Raw genomic sequence first — 17,893 nt, forward strand, 5'->3', positions numbered from 1 at the left:
GTTTCTCTAGGTTCCTTCCCCTTCCTGACTCCGTCGTATTTTCACAGGGACTGATATCAAATACTGGATTGCACCAGTGAGAAGCCTAGAAAGGATTTAAAGGTCACATATAAGGCAGGGATTAGATGAGGAAAGAGAGGTCGGGGGGTTAACTCCAATACCAGTGCTGTCACAGGTCATCCACACCAGTCAGGTAGTACCTGTTCTTCAGATGGACCAGCTGTTGTCTCTGCTGCTTTCTTTGCATCTTCTTTCAGTTCTGGGGCATGTGGACATCTGAGTGTCTCCAGACATCAACACAACCAACCTGTGTGAGTCCTGCTGCAGGCATCTCACAGTGTTGCAGGCAGGAAAGTAACTTTGTTGTGCTAGGCTAGGCTAGGCTAAAAACAAGCCAATCAGCCTTTCCTCTTAATCCCGTTCTTCAGTGGTTGTTAACCTAAAGCTTTGGTCATTGTTGTGTTTCATTGTGCTCCTGTCCATCAACATGATAGATGAGAAGGAGTCTCGGTGCGGTCTCCACCTCTGGTGCCTGACTTCCTGAGTGCTTTGTTCAGAATGATGAACTTGTCTCCAACAGGGGCAGCGATCAGCAGCAGGTTAGCACTTTGCAGGCACGCTCGGTGGGTGGTTCAGAGGGGAACACAGTCTATGGACAGCTTGGACCAAACGAGCCTCATGCTAGCACCAGTTTTATCATGATATTTACAGTTTCCTCTCCTTAAATCAGTACTTAAATTTAAACCTTTATTAGCCCCACAATGGGGAAATTGCGCCATACACCAGTGAGTACACTGGAGGCTATGCAGGTAAAGTGCCTTGCCCAAGGACACACAACAGTGACTAGGGAGGAGTTGGGATTGAACCACCAACCTTCCGGTTATTGGACAATCCTGCTCTACCACTGAGCCACTGCTGCCCTTATGACCTATAAATCCTGCTGCTCTCCTCGCTGACATCATTCACAGCTACAATAAAACATAAGTGCTCACCGAGTATCGCTGCTCCCCAGTGTGCCTTCATGTGTTTGTTCTCTCTGAGTCTACGGGCCTGGACAGCAGATTGTGTTTGTTCCTACGTGTTTCCAGCAGAGGGGTCAGTTATGCGGCCGCGGCTTCTGCTCAATGAATAACATGGACAGAGAGAGATGAGGGGGAGTGCAGTCACATCCACACAAGCCGAGCGGAGAAGCAAAGGAAGGTCAGCCATGGCCCAGCTACATTCTTGGCAGCGCTCGTACTGGCTGATCATTAGAGAAGCAAGGAGACAAAGAAAGAGAGGTGGAGGATGAGAGGCTGCAGGGAGATGGAGACAGATGGAGAAGGTCACTCCTCTGATGTCTGCTGTTTGTGTCAGAGAGGTAATTATATCTCTGAAGATGAATGGAGCTGTTTAACTTGTACAGAAAGTCACTTGATGCCGTGCATGCTCATTACATGCTGTCAGGTCGAGTAGTGTCATATCAATACATCCGATAACTGTCAATCAGAGCCGCCCAAGCATTGATTGATTGATTGATATGCAGGACCAGTTTCGTTAGCGTACAGAACACACTCCCACCTCTAAATATAAACATGTTCACACTGTTTGATGATCAGCGAGGAGAGGAATGAGTGTGAGGTGCAGACTGCAGGGATTTAATTAATACTGTGTGTGTGTGTAAATGGAAATGAAAACAAACTGCAGAGAACATAGCTGCGTTTGTGTTTTCCGCTTCTTTGTTGACTTTGTGACTTTATGCAAACACACACACACAAAAATGCAAAACATTCTGTTAGAAGTTATTTTAGTAATATAAAGAGAAACATGATGCACATTTTCGTCAAAGCTTTGTCTCTTTTTGTGGGGGAAAGTGTTCCTCTGCAGCTCTCCCTCGGATGTTCTGCGTTACAGAGCTGTCTACTGAGGTTAGCATGCTAACAGCTGAGGTTAGCATGCTAACAGCTGAGGTTAGCATGCTAACAGCTGAGGTTAGCATGCTAACAGCTGGGCTTAGCCTGCGCGGCCTGACGGGCTCTTTGTTTTGTCTACGTCTGTACAGGAGGACTCACAGTGATGGAAGCAGTGTGGACATTACTCAGTGCTCGATTCTAGTTAGTTATTCCTGGTGGAGTAGTGGATTGACTCTAAACAGAGTTCTTGTTGTGTACTTGGACAGAACTGTTTACTACGGTGGCCGAGAAGGGCCACACCAGTGCAAAACCCACAACACAAATACAAAACCTGCAAAACCCACAACACAAATACAAAACCTGCAAAACCAACAACACAAATACAAAACCTGCAAAACCAACAACACAAATACAAAACATACAAAACCTGCAAAACCAACAACACAAATACAAAACCTGCAAAACCAACAACACAAATACAAAACCTGCAAAACCAACAACACAAATACAAAACCTGCAAAACCAACAACACAAATACAAAACCTGCAAAACCAACAACACAAATACAAGTAAAGTGCCGTCATCTCATGCTTTCACTCTACTTTCTCTCCATATTTATGTTAGCTAATGCTAATGTTGCCACAAAGTTAGCCTTGTAATAGCCTACCATTAGCTGTCAGAGAGCAAAAATACACAAATATAAAATTTCACACATCAAACGCACACTTTTTCTCCTCCTCCTTCACTTTGTAGACAGTTTACCACTAACAGAAAGGTAAATTAATGACATAACATTAAAGGAACAAGTCATTATACAAAAGCGTTTCATAGACCTAGATCAGGTAGACATTCAAAAAATGTTCAAACTGTTATTGATGAATCTTTATTTCTTATAGTTAGAGTTTGAATGAAGGCAGCACAGGTTTGTGCGAGCTTCTTCTGTTTAGAATCTGAGAGCCGTTTAGTTTGAGGCCACTCGAAGAAGAATCAAACCCGAGCACCTCTTCCCATCGCTCATTTTAAACGTACACATTAAAACCACATTTCAGTGATATGACACATTTCTCATGCTGCTGTCGATCTTCTCTAATCTTCCATCCATCCGTGCAGACCTGGATAAACAGATGTGTGTGATTTTAGTTAAAGAGATAAGCAGGTCGATGTGTGCGCAGAAATATCCGCTAACATGTACACACAACATCCAAACCAGAGGGACGAGCGGCATGCTAACTGTGGAGGCAGACCCCCACAGTCACAGCACACACACACACACAGTGCTCGGTAATTACAGCTGCTGGCAGAGGAAAGGCTGCCATACATAGTCAATGAGGGCGGGGAACACAATGAACACACACTGCAGATGATTGCTGTAAATAAAAGAATGAAATTGGAGCAAGGGAGGAGCGGAGGAGGACACGAAGCTGCCGGCGCAAACAGGGAGGGACGAGTTCAAGGGTTCTGAAGTCTGAAGTTTCCTTTAAAAAAAAAAGACTCGACTGTTTCTCCGCGTGTTCAGAGCAGGAACGACTTAATAAAAAGAAATGTCGAAGGGGCGGCGGTAATTCCATCAGGTGAAGAGGGAGGAAACCAAAAAGGTTGTGATCAAACCGGAGTGACCTTCAGACATTTATCTGTGGGCACCGTGTGGCCTTCATCACAGACTGCTTCTCCCTTCCCTCACTGGCCTCCACCTGTTTGGTTCTGGTGCAGATGTTCTTTCTTGAGTGGAGTCCACAAATAAACATGGTGACGTAGATCAGAGTACCAGACGTCCACGGTTTCAATGAAGGAGGAACTTTTAAGGGTTTTTGGTGGAATGTCCGGACAAACCTTGGACGGTCTGTCTGCCGCTTATTAATGCTAGTGTTCCAGAATCGTCTGCAATTCACCTAGAGGGCGCTCTTGACATTGGAGTGAATTTACACCAGACACGTAGCCCACATTTAACATGTTATTAAGGAGATTTTGCTCATAGAGCGCCAACATTTCTGCTAAGGATGCTAAGATAACGACAGAAGACCTGTACAAACTCCATAAACTGGGACTACACGTGCAGACTAGGATTACAGATCCATATAATCCCAGTTTTTCTAGACTCCTGGTGGGAGTTTTACCAAAGATTCTTAAGACGCAACACATTTTTTTTCATTGACCCGCCCCTTTAAGAGACTAGCAGTGGGTCCTGGATCTTGGTTCTAATGGGAGGACTTCCTCTGTCAAGCCACCTGCTCCCGCTCATCCAGGGGAGATACCAAAGTCCTCCCAGGCCAGCTTAAGAGATATAATCCCTCCACCATGTCCTGGGTCAGCCCCAGTGTCGTGCTCAGAGCTTGTGAGCTCACCTGAGACACTTGAACTCCTCTCCTGGAGGTAGCAGCTTGTCCCGGTCCTGAGAGGGCCCTCCACCCTTCTCCAGCGTAGGACCATGGCTTCCGATTTAGAGGTGCTGAGGTATCGGCTTTAAAGAGGCCAGTTTTGGGTTCAGCACTAACACACAGAACATTAGCAGCCAAGGTGCCCGGCTAATGGGTGATGACAGTCCAGATTACACATATTAGCATTAGCGCGGTAGCACTAAGCCTGTAAAGTTAGTTCACAAATAAGCCTTTACTCAAACATGATAAGTACTCTCACACAGCCATGTGACCCAGACCCGGTTAAAGCAACAAACTAAGGCTTCGTAGCCAACAGTCATTAACTCGTTTACAGTGATAAAATCATCTTAGCCCAGTACATCCTAATCCCTTTAACCTTGCTTGGCCCTCTAAGACCAGACAGCAGCTCTCAGATATCAGGCTGCAGCTGATTCTGCACAGAATATTCAGCTGATACAGAATCCATGACAAAGATCAGACCAGGATCAGACCAGGCCGCCCACGATTCACACACACCCGTGGACTGTCAGTCATCCACAGCTGTGTATGGGGTGCTCACCTCCTCTGGAGCTGTGGGGTCCTTCAGAGCAGTTTGCTGCTGTTGTTGTTGTTGTTGTTGTTGTTGTTGTTGTGTGTTAATCAGGTCATGGACGCACATGTCTACACGTTGGTTGTTCTTCCTCTTTGTTATATATGAGGAGGGCGGGGCACGAGAAGTGCGTAATTCTTCTGCTACATGTCTAACATCATTACATCCCTACTGGGGAGTGAACAGTGGTGGGCAGGTGTGCAGCGAGCTTGTTAGCATGCTAACCAACCTTTGGTGTGTGCTGACAGATTTGGTAAAGAAAGTGTGAGCGACAGACATGTTTGGAGAGTCAGGTCAGAGAGGAGGAGCTGGAAGGAGGAAGCAGAGGATCACACTGCTGCTTCCTCACGCCGTCCAATCAGCCTGGGTTTCAGCCAAAGACTGGAGACAGGAGTGTGTGTGTGTGTTTTATAATATCATGTATGATCTCTTGATAATCAGGTCCTGTTGTCAGACGGACTGGTGCACAGCTGATGCTCTGTGGTCAGTGCACAGTACTCTGTGTGTGTAAAAGGTCATTGAGCCTCTCAGCTCTTCTCCTGTGTTGTTTTGTGTTTGTCTCGACAGTTTCAACATAATAAACAGTTAGGAGCACTCGTTGAACCCAAAGATTCACCATCTCATAGACACGTTTTAAAGCTGCAGTGGCGTCACAGACTCACACAAAGTTACAGAAGTGAAGCACTATAGAAACTATGGCTAAATAAATAGTTTACACTACAAGTCTTTTGTATTTAACCCTTCTAACACGGAGCTGTCGCCGACAGAAATTGCCATGCGCTGTTCAAACTACCGTAGCTCTGCTTATGTTCGCACTATTGAAAAAATCTCAACGGATTCTAAAGGCTGAGAAACGGCTCTTTCCATCGCTATTACATTCATTACGGTAATGCCCACACTGCATGTGTGCCAGGGGCAGAGTTTTGTGGGGCGTAGGAGAGTTGATGTAAAATAGTTTGGGTTTAGTTTTTGTCTTGTTGCTGCACATTTATAGCTGTTTATAAAGAGAAATTTGATGAAGATTCAAATCCTTTTTTTTACTTTTCTTGTTATTACACAGTGTTCTGAGCATTTATAACATAATAATAGTAAATATAATATAATATAATATAATATAATATAATAGCTTTAGAAAGTTATATTTCATCTGTCAAGAAAAACAGTAAAATAATTAATACAAAGAACATTTTCTGAAAGAATCATTAAAATGAACTGTGCAGTGAAAGGGTTAATTCCAGCCTTTCCATCCAAACCTTTATTCTTTTAATTTTAATATATAATTTCTGTGATGTGTTTTTTTTTTACATTATTTACTTATGATGTATTTTCTCTGTTTTTTGGACAGCATGTGTTGGTGCAGTTATGATCCGATCTCTCACGCTCTGATGCCATCTACTGTCACATGTGGAGCGGTGGAGCTCAGCGTTTCTCCACCAGGCGGGATTAAAAACCAAAAAAAAACAAAAACAAATCAGATCAATAAGGACTGCATGGCAGTCATAATCATAATCCCTCCTATGTGAGGACTCCTTTTATATACTTACATGTGTTCTCTGTGTTTCGTACATATCACCGATGATATGATGAAATGTGTTTCTCTGGACTGTTGGATCATCAGATTAACACAATTTACAACATGCGTTTTACAATTAATCCAAATGATTTCATCCTAACATCAGATTATGTCGTTGTAGTTAACATTACTTTAATCTGAACAGTCCATAACAACAACATGTGATTCCTTTGCTCATATATTGGTCAAAAACGTAAAAATATTATTCATTCAAAAAAAAAGACTAAAAAAATCAACTTTTCTGATTAAAAAAAAAAAGTGTTTTTCTGCCATTTTACATCAATGAATCAGATTATTAGGCTGCTTTAAAAAAAAACAGGGTGTTAGAAATTCTAAAACGTGAAACCAGGAGCTAAACTGGCCTTGGAACAGTGAGGTGGGCGTCCAGGGATCTGTGCAGGAACCAGGTCAGCTCGGGACACCGACCCCTGGTGTTGTGGCGACGCTGGCGCCCTCATCTGGCCGTCTCCGCTCCTCACATGGGAACATACAGCACATGGTGTGGAATTTAAGGCAAACATGTGATGCTTATGTGGCTTCTTAGTCACACACGTGTCTTTGTTTGTCTAAATTATGTGGGCAGATTTAAAGATACAGGACCCCTCCTCACAAAAAACCAGCATCATGAGTGTCGCTCTAAACTATGAATAGACAGTAATATTTTAATCTCTGGCAAGTGTCCATGGTGTTAGCAGGATAATCCACACTGAACCCAGCAGGAGCGAACATGACACAGTTAATAACCATTAATAAGCAGAGTGCATTTCTGTCAGACCCTGGAAAAACATGCTGAAGCCTTCTAGAAATAATCTGATTTGATGATTTGATTTGGTCGTTGATTAAGATCGAGCAGAGTCAGACCTCCAGACAGTCGGTGTCAAGCAGAGGTGGAGGAAGTCCTGAAGCTTGGTACTTAAGTAAAAGTACAAATACCCAGCAAAATATATTCTCAAGTAAAAGTAGAAGTGCTGCATCGACAATCCTACTTAAGTAAAAGTTTTAAGTACTTTTAAATGTACTTAAAGTATTCAAAGTAAAAGTACTCACACACTGAATATATATGATTGATTTCCATTGCAAAGGATCTGAACAGGTTAAAATAATCAAAGTAAAATGGAGCATGTGTAGTTAATGTCCATGTTCAGTCCAGAAGCAGCTGTGGACAGGTCTGTGTGTCATGAGGCAGGCTGTGGGCATCAAGTGAACAGAGAGGCTGCTGATAACAAACAGGCATTCAGCATGTTTACTGTGTCAGTGTTCCTGCTGTAGATTCATGTGATGATTCATGTTCATCAGACATTAATGGATGGACCTGTGTTAGCAGACAGCAGCTAACTAGTTAGCTCACTGAGCCAGAGCACCGGCATCATGACTGAGGCTCATTATAGAAACACAGCTGGCAGCGTGACACCACCTCCATGCAGAGTCTGACCTCACATCAGTCCACACTGTGTTCATCACATGGAACAAGGAACTACAGACACTGGAGACATGTAGTGGAGGAGAAAGGACAGGTAACAGCTGCAGCATGGAGTCAGAGGAGAAAGTCTGTGCTGTTATTTTTACTTAAGTAAAGTAGAAATACATAACAATTACTTAAGTACAGTAACAAAGTACAAATACTTAGTTACTTTCCACCACTGGTGTTAAGCATGACCTCTTATATTGTTACTCGAAAGTTTTTTAAACACATTACGTAGCCTGCCATGTTGTAGTCATGTAAATATGTAACATGAAGTGAGTCTTATGTGTATTTCTGCTGAAGAGCTGGAGCTCTGTGGAGATTGGCTCACATTTGGAGCCAGCCTCAAGTGGCCATTTGTGGAACTGCAGTTTTAGCATTAGTTGGCCCTTCATCATCAGACACAAACTCGCCCCAATGCAGCTGAAAATATCGTACTTTAGGATTTGTACCTGTTGCATGTTCGAGCTCACAGAAGGGCAGATATCTGCACCCACACGCCGTCAAACACACACATCCAAACACTGCTGGCAAAAAAGACTCTTTAATCTTATTTCATTTTTTTTTTATTTTTTGCAGGGCTGTAAATTCAGAGCACAAACACATCTTTAAGTGCTAAATTTATGATGTGTTGAAAACACGCCGTCCTGGCCAGTAAGGCTTCAATTTGCCTGGAGCTTTGAACGTCTCTGAACACTAAGAGAATAAAGAAAAAAGCTGGAAAAACACCCAGGAAATGTCAGAGTGCAATTTAGCCTAAATTCCTTTCAGAGGACTTGTAAGTAGCTTATGGCAAATTAGATTTGGCTGCAGCGTGTTTCCTCCAATAGACGCAGGATTGTAGCAGCGAACGCAGCACAGAGCCGTTATTGTACGTGTCGGTGTACAAGCAGCCGGGTCAAAGGGTCTCCGCTCTGAGAGCGCCGAGACTTAAGACCCAACATGATCTAATGTATTTATTTATTGTTTCTAAAATGAACTCCCTCAGAGCTGATTAGTTACTTAAATCTAAAAATATAGCCGTGAGACATTCGCATCCTTTGATCGGTGCGCTCCAAACACACAAGAAGCTTCTTCACAAACTCAGACCAGTTCTCAGGCTGGACTCTGTTTTATCACCCAGTCACCATGAGTGTTCCCACTGAGCTGGAGAGTGCTGGCAGGTCCAATATGTGAGGGATCAAACCTATTGATTGATCCCATGTAAAATGTCTGTCTGAATCCCAAAAGCCTTTTTTCATCTTTAACCCTTTCACTACTGTAATCATAACAGTTCGCCTTCTTTTTTTAATGATTCTGTCAGAAAATGTTCTTTGTATTCATTATTTTACTGTTTTTCTTGACAGATGAAATATAACTTTCTAAAGCTGGCACATTGTTATTATGTTATAAATGCTCAGAACAGTGTAATAACAAGAAAAGTAAAAAACAGATTTGAGTTTTCATCAAATTTCTTTTTATAAACAACTACAAATGTGCAGCAACAAGACAACAAGAGATGACAAAGATTAAACAAACTATTTTACATCAACTCTCCTACGCTCCACTAAACTCCCGCCCCCGGCACACACGCAATGTGGTCATTACCGTAATGAATGTAATAGCGATGGAAAGAGCCGTTTCTCAGCTTTCAGAATCTGTTTTTCGCTGAGATTTTTCCAAGATTTTTTCAATAATGCAAACATAACCAGAGCTACGGTAGTTTGAACAGTGCATGGCAAAAATCCCTCTGATTTTCAACTTTACGATGGTCTTTGAATGCATCATGTGCAGCTTTTTAAAAAAATTGCCAAAAACAAACAAAAAAAACCCAAAATATTCTGTACTTTTGAGCACAGCTGGAAGCCATGATTGATTTATGTCACACTATTTAAAAAAATGTGAATATGTCAGATTTAAGAACAAATGCAGCCTGATGGGCACTAGCTGCTCTCCTCCTCTTTCTTCATTTCTTACAAAAAGAAACAAATATTCACTGTTTAACTTTTTTTTGTTTGTTTGTAACTTTTCTTAAAAACAAGAATCCGACTTTTACAGCAATTTATGTGTGTTTCGCAAAATAATGGCAGTTTTTTAATAGAATATAATATAATGTTTATTTGTTTCCCTTCATCCATTGATTGATTTGAAGTATTTGAACACTTGCAGCTTCACTCTGCATGTTTGTCTGCTCCCAATGAAAAATAGTATCAAAAGAACAACTATGCATCCACAGGGAGTGGATTCCATTTAAAGACAGAGGAGTTCTTCATTCTGTGTTCATTTATATCACTATCGTCTGACTTCTGATTAAAATTTAACACAAATTACAAAAAAACCACAAGCATCTGTAAAGTTATATAACAGCATGTACTGTAATATTTAACATTTGTGTGTCTGTTCCTCACTCTCTGTCCCTCCAGCTGTCTGGCCCGCCCCCTCCTGCTCCTCCCAGCCAATCACCACCTCCCACCGTCTCAGATGGTCGACTGCTGAAGCGGCCGGCGGCGAATGCTGAGCGGGCCGCCCGCCTCGTTGTCCTGTGATTGGCTGCTGGACGGGACTGAGGCTGAAGGCAGCATGCAGGACAGCAACTCGTCAGAGGGAGACGAGAAAGGGTGAGGAAGACTGTGTGTCTGTGTGTGAGTGTGTGTGTGTGTTTGTCCATCTTTGATGTAAACATGAAAGGAAAGCAGAGATTAACAGTTTGACGGCAATGACAGATGAAAGCGTGGCTGCAGGGATGGATGGAGCGTACACTCTTTAAACTACAAATTAATTGATTATTGAAGTGATCAGGAAGCCAACAGCTGATTGATAAACAATGTGTAGTGAGACAGACAGGTGGAGGTGAGCGGAGGGGCCTACAGGATACGGAGTGTATTTTTAGGGCAGATAAAATAAAGGGCAGAACGTTCTGTCATGCTGCCATCTGTGCTCACTACGCTTCTGAGGCACGTGCAGTCACACACAAACACACACACACACACATGCACAGACAGACACACACTGTTCTGACTGCTTCATTAAATAAATTCACACAGAGTTTGGAGATGATGACAAGTCAAATGCAAACAGAGCTAGAGAACACAGCAGCGGTATAAACCCGACACGCACACACACACACACACACACACACACACTCTTCTGTTTATTTTCCAGCATCTTATTATTTTTTAGTCAACTGTTCTCTCTCCACCTCTATTCAAGCACCACTCAAACATCCATGCCCGAAACACTGCAGTTCCTTAAGCGGCCACTTGAGGGTGGAGCTTTAAAAAATTAATAAAAACAGGAATAGGTATATAAAATATATTTCTCTTCAATGGAACAAGAACACCATAAACTTGAGACGTGAAAAAAATATAGCACCAAACTGCACCTCCCATGAACGGCCACTAGAGGGCGGTTCTAAAAGTCCCCATTGAACAGAATAAACACATTTACAGCCTATAAACAGTTAAGTCTCCTGTCACTGATTGATTAAATGTATATATAACTGTGTATTTATAAATTGTGACATATACACACGCACATCAAAGTAAAACGAGCACAAGAATATTTTCAAAATAATGTTTCAGACTTTTATTTTTTAGCAGAAAAGCTAAAACAACAGCAACAAACTCAAAGCTGCTGCTCTACATGCAGACTTTATTACCTTCATGCCCATCATGGGCATCTATGCAGCAGTATGAGTGTGTGTGTGTGTGCGCCGTCATACGTCTGTGTGTGTGTGTGTGTGTGTGTGTGCGCCGTCATACGTCTGTGTGTGTGGATTAGTGGAGTGCAGAGAGCTGGATTAGGAGCAGCGAGGGCAGATGGAGCCACAGAAAGCAGAGAACAGCTCAGGACGCCTCAGTATGTGACATCAACAGGGGATTGTCACTGTGCGTTTGTGCGCATGCGCGTGTTGTGTGTGTGTTTCTCGGGCAGTGTCATTGAGCACGCACGTGTTCTTGTGAGCGCTGCCTCATGCCCCGACTCCTCCCCTCTGTGATTTCTGAGTCATGGAGCATTCTTGATACAAATGTCCATGTACACACACACACACACACAGACACACACAGCCTGGAGTGTAGGGGTGCTGAAATAGAATTTGTGTGTGTGTGTGTTTCAGATTTAACTGCAGTGTGAAGCCTCTGAATATTTCAGGAGACAGTTGGCTTTCACCGCCGCAATTCAATTAACATCTAAATAGAAGGATTGCAACCGTGTGTGTGTGCGTCTATTGGCCTGTTGAAGTCCTTGTAGGTTCTTTATAATGCAAATGTGATGGTTGTGTTTTGGTGTAGTGTCCTCGTGTCTTACAGAGGGCGGTGGACGTATCATAGTATTTTATCGATCATGAATCGGATATTAAAACGGAACCTTTTTCAAACGGAAGCCTTCGCACATCAAATACTGAGTTGAATAAGAGAGCAGTCTCGTTGTACTGTACATGACCTGCTCACGTATTGATCCTGCACATATTTAGAACAGAAAGGTTTAAACTGATCACTGAAACTGTGTTTATATTGAGGGTTGACCGATACTGAGGCCTATTGATCTAGAAGACAGAAAACTGAGATTTTTCTGCAGTAAAAAACAAACAAACAACTCCAAATATGGACAAAGAGGACGGCAGGCTCACGCTGTGATGTGGCCATTGACAGTAAAAACTGTCGACAGAGCTTCTGTGACGTCACCCGTTTGTTTCTGAAGAGCCGTTTTGAGGCTCGGTGGGAGGCTCCGGGACGCTCTGACCGCCGCCATGTTGGCAGCGTCACGTCCGCCAAAACTCCAAATATGGACAAAGAGGGGAGCACGAGCGGGGTTTAGGGGGGCGGGCGATTGTGGAAACAGGAAACTCACGCTGTGATACGGCAACCGCCTGTCACTCAAAGCGGCGACGCCCATAATTATGCGTAATTTTAAGTCAGAATATAATTAAAACGAGTGAGTACAAGCGACACTAGAAGAGAACCTATCATTGAGACCAGAATGTTTTTTTTGACATGGGAGTCTATGGGAAATGACTCGCTTCTGGAGCCAGCCCCCAGTGGCTGCAGCGTGAACTACAAGTTTAGACACTTGATGGGCTTCAAGTCTGAGCCCCGACTAACTTTCCATCATCACATGGCGGCCTAATGTTCAGTTAGTTATTGGGCTTCAGCTGGTGCAGCAGGGCAGAGGTCAGAGCTTACATGGCGGCTAGTACATGAGAATAATTCTTGTTTACATACAGCTTTGCATTGCCACTGCAGTACATGAGGAATAATGTGCCTGGAGCTGGTCCTGATGTTTACCCAGCAAATGCAAATTATCAATTTAAAAAACAAATTTACTTCTGTCCTTTTTTTTTTTCTAACATAATTCTTCCCCTGGCGATCAGAACCCACAGCAACAGCTCCTCCAGAAGAACGTCTGTGCACTTCTACATTTCCACTAAATATACATTTCTACTATATAAATCGAATTTTGGACGGTTTGAACATTTTTGTCTTTTCATGCCTCCAAAACTCATAAAACAAGATTCCAGTGTTTGGATCGCATCGCTGTGTATTCTGATGAGAAGACCTCTCACATCCCACACACTGATCACAAACACATTATTCTCCAGGGAGCTGTTGGTGGAAAAAGCCACTGATGCATTCTGCACTCATGCTTTTAGATCTAGAGTCATTCTATAGAACAGCCATGTGGGGGGTGTCATGGTCATGGCAATGAATGACTCGGTGGCAGAGAGGACACGAGCACACCAAAGGCAACATAAGGTCCACAATCCAGATACTTTAATCCACAGGCACAGGTCAAACATCCAAAAACACAGATTAATAAAAGGGCAACAAAACAGGCAGGGAACAGGCAACAATCAAAACCCAAACACAGCAGGCAGGGTTCAAATCCAACGACCGTCAAATGGATCAGGCAGTGATACAGGCGCAAATCTGACAAGAACACATGGCTGAAGAAGGCCTGAGCACAGGTTGGACTCAGGGGAGCACAGACCAAACAGGAAGACTTAACAAAAGGAAACAGGAAGTGCCTCCAACACCTCACACTGCAGGGGATGGTCCCTGCTTCATGCTGGACGATGCTGTCTTCCTCCCAAACATCCCTCCTCGTATCTCCTCTCAGAAGATAATGAGTGTAGCTACAGGGACAAACAGGCTCTATGTGTCCTTCACTGCTTTATAAAAGGCCATTCTTCCCTCTGTGGCAATGGCTGCTCTTCTTTGTATTGATATCTGAACAGGCACAGCAGCTGTGTATTGATTCATGAGCCTTCGGGCCGTTCAGTGTATTAAGATGTGCAAATACTTGCAGATACTTTCATGTGTGTCTCAGAGAAGAGAGTTGTTGTTGCTCAGGCCCACATGCGGCCTTGGACACAGCGTCAGTCTTTATCTCCTCTCTCTCCCTTGTTTTTTTCCTTTTGTCATCATTGATCTTTTCCCTCCTTTTTTCTGCTGTGTTTGTGGTCATGAGGAAGACTAAACATGCCAGGCAGGGGTCCATGTGCCTCAGGCAAAGCTGGAGGAAGGCCTTGGGATAAATCACAGCAGTGGGTCAGTAGAAACAAATACAAAGAAAATCCTTAAAGTCAAATCCACTCAGAATCTGAAGGGTTGACATGTTCTGTGGGCCAACCTGGTTCCTACCACGTTCACTTAGAGCAAAGGATTGATTGATTTGATTTTGTCATCAATACTCAAAAGTACCTTGAGCTACCTTATTTCAAAGTTGGCCTAAATGTTTTACAGGATGACCTAGTGACAAGCTGCGGGTCAGAGGTCAGAGCCCCCCCCCCCCCCCCCCCCAGCACTATGTGTCATAAGGTGCTTTTGCTCGGCTCCATGTGACTGCAGTGTGACGGAACATCGCCACGGTTACAGGCAGGCTTTCTCCTCAATGAAATTTAAACTCTGTCATTTAATTTTAGCGTGACATTTATCCCAAACACGGGAGGTTTTTGTGCTTAGATTAACCATAACCAGCAGACATTTTTCGTGGGCTGCTGTCCCTCTCTGAGGCGTCTCCATCAGTTGTTTTGGCGAGGACCTCCAACAGCAGCCTGTAGGGCAAACGTAAAGAGATCTGCCAGACACATAACCTCTCCCATAACATCAGTAAGACCGAGCAGGTGGTGGCGGATTACAGCCGAGCATTCCACCACCGACAAGAGGCAGAACGAGAAAGTTCCAGGCAGAGAGAGCACAGTACGGAGAACCCGTCATGCAATCTTCACTCAGGAACTGCGATTATTAAGAAGGCACAGCTGTGAATATTTCATCCGAGGCAGCTCAGGAAGTTTGGCTCAGGCCAAGACAATTTCAGGACTGTTAGCTGTGCCACACAGAGCCTGGGAGTCTGCACCTCTAATGATGGTATCACAGCTCTGCTTTTTGATGCTACGTTTTTGTTCAAAACCACGAGGGAGGGTTCTTCTAAAGCTGAAAAACCGCATTATCCTGGCTTAATGTTACCTGCCATGAGAAGTAAAGTGAATCTCAGGTGACCACTGAACCGTTTCAAGAACTAAATTATGAATAAAACAAAATAAAACACAACTTAAATGGGAAGACATATCACGGACGTCTCTGCTTACTTCCATGATGCTCTTAAAGAAGAGCGGCTTTGCAGCTTAGCATGGTGGCTCTGGCTGTTGCCATGGTGACAGCGCACACCACCCACCTACCTCCGAAATAGTCGTGCCCTTAGCGATGCATCACTTTTGAAGCTATAATAATCCCAACAGGTGAGCTACATGAAAATTTCACATTTTTCCCACGTGGCCATTCATGGAACTGCAGCCGCATGCTAGCTTCCTATCTCTGCAGCTTCATCCAATCAGATTACGTCTCACAGTTGTCGCCAAGCCCTAAAAAATACCAGCTGGATTGGCTTACATCTGGCTCAGGTGTGAACGCAAATGCAGCTAGTGAAAATAGGTCTGAACGTATCCAGCTTAAAGGCGATGTGGGTTCAATCCTGCTCTAGCTGGATTGACTTTCTCCAGTGTGGACGGGGCTTGACTCCCATTGGTTGTTGCAGATGTTCAGGGCTGGGGCTGAAATCGGCCTTAAAATCAGGCATAAAGTGGAGCCAGACTCTCGAAAGAGTCACCACACTGACCTCTGAACACACTCACTGCATCAACTACACTTCCTGTAAATCTGACGTGCATCATGTAGCTGTACGGATCAAACTGCCTATTGTATCTGGCTGATTTCCAAGGTCCTCTTAAATTATGAGTTACAGCTGTAGCGGTGATGTAACTCTGTGTGTGTGTGTGTGGTTCTATGGACACTTTCACAGGAGTCAGAACCCACACTTCATTTTTGTTGTTCTGATGACACTCACAAGCTCGTCACAGCCATGAAGGCTTCATCAGTTTTTCACATGGCACATGGTTTCCAGCAGCCATGTGACGTTCACACCACACACACACACACACACAAAACAACAATTGATGAAGCAACAATAAGCGACACACACAAATATGAGCATGACTTCCTTTTAAGCTTTTCAGCTCGGCTTCTGTACCGGGCGCCTGACAGCTCGCTGACGCTGTGGAATTTACCTTGAGGTGTTGCTAAAACAGTCGGAGCTTGGTTGGTGTCTGACAAAAGGGTGACATTGTCGGTAAAATGAAAGGGACGCGCTGGCGGAAGTGAGAGGCGGAGAAGAAAATGAAGGGAGTGGAATGACAGATGACAAAAAAACAGACAGAATGAAGTCGGATTGAAATACATATCTCCTGAGTGAAAGTGACACTCTCTGACAGCTGAGCAGCTCTTTACATGTCCCGCAACACTCTGCTCCATCAGTATGAGGCTGCGTTACTTAATGATGGAGAGGTTGGTGAGCAGTAAACATGCTGAGTACATCTATCTTTGCTAACAGTCTGTGTATGACACACTTTGGCGACACTCTAACCCCGATCTCTGGGAGTTTATTCGGCTTTGTGTTGTGTCCCCTCCTGTGCTGCAGTGTAGCACTCTGTGTACCCGCTCTCCTGTCCTCATCTCCCCTCTTGCCACTGCGGTTGCAGCTAAATATAAATGTTTGATAGATTAGTATTTTTGCCATGGAGTGAACCAGTTTGAGGCAGAGATATCACTCATCGCATCATTTTATTCATTCACAGTTAGCTGTGCTCTCTGCTGTCTCATTGGCTTATTATTGTTACTTATTACTTACTTGCTTATTACTTTAATGAAGATGTCTCCTAGCTAGCCAGCATCGGTCCATCACTGTTCCCTTTAACAGCTGTTTGGTGGAGTTTAACTGTGTTTTGGCCGTATGAATCATGCAGCTTAGGTTTTTAATGTTGGTGTTTTTTTAATTATTTTTGTCCATCTGGTGTCAGGCCTCCAAAGATTTGATGCTAAGCTAACCCAGGCTAGCTCCGGTAGACCTCTAACAGGAGGCACAAATCTGTATGAAGTGACTCCTTCTCACCTTGACTGACAGCTGATCTTCTAAAAGTTCTGCTGAATCTCTCGCCTCAAATCCGGAGCGTCTTTCAGGCAAAGTCCCTGGTACTAGGTCAGGGCACAATGTGGACCGAGCGTCAAATCTTATTGGTCAGTGTCTGCGACCAGGTTCATGTGGTAAATGACTGTTCTAGTTAGAAAGGCTTGTTTTGTTGGAATATATACAAAGGTGTACAGAGGCCCTTTCCCAGCAGCCATCACTCCTGTGTTCTAATGCTACATTGTGTTAGCTAATCATGTTAAACAGGCTCATTGATGATTAGAAAACTCCTGTTCTGCTGATCAGAGAAGCTGTAGAACTGGCCTGGAGACCCCAAACCTTTGAACCGTAGTGTCTGTGGCAACGTTGGAAAAAGGTCTGAAAGTCCAGACCTGGTTTCTGAGTCTTGTACCTTGTCTGGTCTTTGTCATATTTAGCTAATATTTTTCATCATACGATAAACACGTTGCGATGTTTATCCACTGATCAGAGATGATCAATACAGCCTGTGATTACATCGCTGTGATGCATGTTAATGAGACGAGTGCCTCATAGTGTGGCTCT

The 17,893-nt window shown here is 43.7% G+C and overlaps 1 long non-coding RNA gene across 1 annotated transcript in view; it reads left to right on the forward strand.

Moving 5' to 3' along the window:
- The window catches only part of LOC114440210 (uncharacterized), a 28,723-nt gene extending 18,254 nt beyond the window's left edge, over positions 1-10,469 (forward strand). Inside the window, exon 4 of the long non-coding RNA XR_003671105.1 lies at positions 10,294-10,469. This is a non-coding gene — a long non-coding RNA (uncharacterized LOC114440210). The remainder of the gene's footprint in view (positions 1-10,293) is intronic.
- Positions 10,470-17,893: the final 7,424 nt, after the last annotated feature.

The sequence above is a fragment of the Parambassis ranga genome, chromosome 8 (genome assembly GCF_900634625.1).
Source record: "Parambassis ranga chromosome 8, fParRan2.1, whole genome shotgun sequence".
NCBI classification, from domain to species: Eukaryota; Metazoa; Chordata; class Actinopteri; family Ambassidae; genus Parambassis; species Parambassis ranga.